This window comes from Otolemur garnettii, unplaced genomic scaffold (genome assembly GCF_000181295.1).
Source record: "Otolemur garnettii isolate 467f Iridium unplaced genomic scaffold, OtoGar3 scaffold00219, whole genome shotgun sequence".
NCBI classification, from domain to species: Eukaryota; Metazoa; Chordata; class Mammalia; order Primates; family Galagidae; genus Otolemur; species Otolemur garnettii.
In genome coordinates this window covers 2116759-2121448 of record NW_003852614.1, presented here as the reverse complement: position 1 = coordinate 2121448, position 4690 = coordinate 2116759, and the positions used below count along the sequence as shown (strand labels likewise).

The 4690-nt window shown below is 35.4% G+C and overlaps 1 pseudogene; it reads left to right on the top strand.

Annotated features, from left to right (window-relative positions):
- The first annotated feature begins 3484 nt into the window (after positions 1-3484).
- Positions 3485-3941, top strand: LOC100964009 (annotated as a pseudogene).
- Positions 3942-4690: the final 749 nt, after the last annotated feature.

Here is a 4690-nt window from a genome sequence, read left to right as displayed (position 1 = left end):
GCCTTTTTAATGTGTACAATTCTGAGAATTTGGGCAAGCACATACAGTAATGCAAAAAACACTTCAATCATTATATAAAACCATTTTATGACCCCCCCAGATTATTCTCCAAGACCCTTTTGTAGTCAACTCTACCCTCAGCTCTTCATAACCAGTGATCTCTTTTCTTTCTCTATTGTTTTGCCTTCTCTAGAAAGTCCTAAAAATGCAACCATATAGTATGTAGCTTTTTTTCATCTGGCTTCTTTCATTTAGCATAATGCATTTGAGTTCATTTACATTATTGTGTATATTAGCTGCCTATCTCTTTTTATTGCTGAAAAAGGTTAAGTTCTATGGACATGATACAGTTTATCCATTTAAAAGTTGAAGGACATTTAGATTGTTTCCAGTTTCTAATGATAAAGCTGTTATGGAAACATAACATCATTACTCTCTTATAAATATGTGGAATGGTATTACTGAGTTTTATGAAAAAATGTATGTTTAACTTTAGAAGAAAATACCAAACTTTTTTATAGAAATAACTGTACTATTTTGCTTACCCATGAGCAATATATGAAAGTTTCTCTTGCTCTGCACTGTTGCCATCACTTTGTATTGTTAGTTGTTTGGGGGTATAGGGAGATGTTCTAATACGTATATATTAAAATTCCATTTGCATTTTAATGATGAGTGAAGTTGAGCATCTTTTTCAGTGTGGTGAAGTGTCATTTAAAATCTATTATATTTTTTTAAAAAAATTATTATTAACTTTTAAAGTCCTTTATATTTTCTAGACAGAAGTTCTTTACAAGGTATATGATTTGTAGAAATTTTCTCCTAGCCTATGACTTATTATCTAATTGTTTTCTTAACATTTTCTTTCACATAAGAGAAATTTTGATGGAAGTCCAATTTATCAAATTTGCTCTCTAGTTTGTGCTTTTTGTGTCATATTTAAGTAATCTTTGCCAAAGACTAGGTTACAGAGATTCTCTCTTATGTTTTCTTACGGAAATTTTATAGATTCTACATTTAGGTCTTTGATCCATATTGAGTTAATTTTAATATATGGTGCAAGGCATGAGTTAAGGTTCATAATTTTTGCATACAGATAGCTCATTCAAGCACTCATTATTGAGAAAACATTTTTTAACCCTGAAATTAATTGATTTTATATATGCTCACTATTTTTTTTTTATAAACTGGCTTATTTCCCTACCATATCTTTTTATTGGAACTTCTTATCAATTACATATGATAACAAGTGAAATAAAAACAAGCAACTAAACAAACACAAATCAAATAGGCCATGCTTTTTTTTTTTTTTTGGCCGGGGCTGGGTTTGAACCTGCCACCTCCAGCATATGGGGCCAGCACCCTACTCCTTTGAGCCACAGGCGCCACCCCATAGGCCATTCTTTTTACATCTTGTTTAAAAGTTCTACTCCCAACTCTACAGATTATTATACATTTATACTCTACCTTTCACATACTCTCACACAATATTGAGAAGACTGTCCTTTCGCTGTTGAATTACCTTGGAATCTTTGTAAAAAAGTACTTCACCACATATATATAGTTCTATTTCTGGACCCTTAATCTGTGTATTCATTCTTTCACAAACAATACAAACTTGATTCTCTACCTTTATCACTTGTAAAGAAAGTTAAGTCAAAATCAGTGTGAGTTCTCTTTGGTTTTGTTGTTGTTGTTGTTGTTGTTAATCAGGCCCAGCAATGTTCAAACCCACTGTGTTGGCATGTTAACCACTGAGGTACAACACCCAGCTTTTCTTTGTTCTTTTTCAAAATTGCTTTAACCTTTCTAGTTCTTTGATTTTTCTTTCTCAAAGCCTTCATGATACTATTTAGATCTTTTCCACATCTGGAAGCTGCAGACTTTGCAGTTAAATGAGCCAAAATCTTCCCTACCTTCTTTTTCTTAAAATCTTAAGCATGCCTATGGTTTATCCTATAAGGGTACATGTGAATCTCTCTAATTGTAGAATATAAATGTCTCAACACAATAACTAAGAAAATGACATGAAAGCTACGTTAACCAGTTTGATGAGAGTATTTCAAATTGCATATGAAAACACCACACTGTATGCATTAATGTACACAGCTATAATTTAATAAAAAAAGAAAAAAGAAAAAAAAACAGATTCCCCCAGAAGGAGACAGAGTAGGCACCCAGGGCCTACTGGGTCAGTAGCTGTCCTCACCTACCTATGTAAGGCTCTGAGAAGGTCCTAGAGCTGCTGCTCCACTGCTGCTTTCCCTCAGGGCTATCTAGTTTACTTTCCTTCCCATTGTTTACAGTGAGGGTGTCATTCACAAAAACTCAAGGACTAGTATTCTCTTTCCTCCCCTTAATTTATTCCTGGTTCTTATCTGACTTTCAACCTCTCTTCAGCATAAAAGCTAGCACACTGAAAAATTCATTTGCTGAAGGAGCTCAAGAGGCTAAGGGTACAATGAAGAAGGTAGCCAGAAGATAACAAACTTGGCCAGGAGAAGAACCTTCTCTATCTACCTAAGTGTATTTGACAATATGGTTTCCTCTTCCTGTGTGCCTGTGCAACCTCTGTCCCTAGGTGGCCATGGTTTCAGGTTCTTCCCTCCCTCCTTCCTGTGAAATTTCAATGTAGTCAATGGTCCCCATGTGTTGGCATTCTTAACTTTCTTTACAAGTGAACTGTATTCCCAGGCAGTAGTAGGTCAATGCAAATTGTTATGAGCACTAACCAGAAACAGAAAACTAAAATCTCTAATATCACCTATCAGAAATGATAAAGGAGAGATAATAACAGACACCTCAGAAATCCAAAAAATCCTCAATGATTACTATAAAAAATCTATTCTCAGAAATGTGAAAAACTGGAGGAAATGGACCAATACCTAGAAGCACACCACCTTCCTGGACTCAGCTAGAAAGAACTGTAAATTCTGAATAGACCTATTTCAAGCACTGAAATAGCACCAACAAAACGAAATCTCCCACAAAAGTAAAGTCCGGGACCAGATGGCTTCACATCAGAATTCTACCAAATCTTCAGAGAGTAACTAATACCTATGTTACATAAACTTTTTCAAAACATGGAAAAAGAAGGACTACTCCCAACACATTCTATGAAGGAAATATCACCCTGATCCCCAAACCAGGAAAAGAACCTACACAAAAAGAAAACAATAGACTAATATCATTAAGGAATATTGATGCAAAAATATTCAATAAAATCCTAGCAAACAGAATTCCACAACACATCACAAAAATTATACGATCAAGTCAGTTTTCTCCCAGGGTTACAAGGCGGGTTCAACATACATAAATCCATAAATATAATACATCACATAAAATAAAAAACAAAGAACACATGATTCTTTCAATTGATGCAGAAAGAGCTTTTGATAATATCCAGCAGTGCCTTATTCATCACTTTATGATAAGGCTGCAGTGTCTTATCAGAAACCAAGCCCTTAAAAATCTTCCCCCTCAGACACAACCTTCACCTCTATGCTGTCACCCTCCACAGTTCCTACAGCTTTCCACCCCTCCGCCCCTTCTTTTCCCAGTACTCAAGGAACCATGTCCAATCCTTGAGACAGATCAAGATCAAGACTGGCAAATTGAAGTGATTGGTCAAAGAGAAAGTGATGTATGAAAAGGAAGGGAAGCAACAAGAACAAAAGATTGAAAAAGTGAGAGCTGAATATGGTGAAAAGTGTGCTATTAAAAAGCAGATAGAGATCCTGCAAGAGTCCAGGATGATGATTCCAGATTGCCAGTGCAGATTGGAAGCTGCATATATTGATCTTCAGCAGATGTTAGAAAGTAAAAAAAAAAAAACCTTGGAAAAAGCTGAAGAATATAAAGAAGCATGTTTAGTACCCTGGATTCAGTGAAGTTAGAAGCCTGAAACCTTTCTGTACAGGATGTTTTTTGCATAAAATCCTGAGGTCCATTCTACAATTTGTTGTTTTTAACCACTGTTGTGTTCAAGTAGTATGAGAATATGATTCTTTCTATGAGGTTGCAAATATTTTATCTTTGCCTATTTAATGTGTCAAATAAATGGATTTATCTAATAAAATTGTTAATTTCATACCTTAAAAAATAAATCTTCCCCTAGTAGGTCTAAAGAAGAAGGCTTAGGACTCAGTACATGGGGCTGAAGTGAAAAGGAAAGTGAGACTGTTTGGTACTAGAAAAGTCTAGGGAAAAGTTAAATTAAATGAGAAGTCTGAAATTATCTCCCCCACTGGACACAGACACCTTCTAGATAAGATGGCATGTATCTAGAGCATAGTCTCCCCAGTGTATCCTTTCCCTCCCACCTTGGTGTGTTCAAATGAAATACTACCATGAAGTATATTACTTCTTCATCCACTGCTTGAAAAGTCGATATATGGAATACTTTGCTCATGCTCAATTTTTATTTCAGTTCAAAAGCTTATTCAAAGAGTAACTTCTCATTCTAGATATGACAAAGGAGAAACAATTACTCACACCAGGGAGAGTAAGGATTATTTATATCAGAGAGTCTTATATATGGAAGAAGAGAGAAGGGCCAGTTGTTTGTTTGTTTGTTTTTTTTTTTTCCTTCCATTCCAGAGTAACCATGGAGGACAATGGCTGGAGACTTAGTCTGCTGGTTTATGGAGCACAGAAATCTTTGCCTCTGCCTTGAGGTGTAGGGCTGACT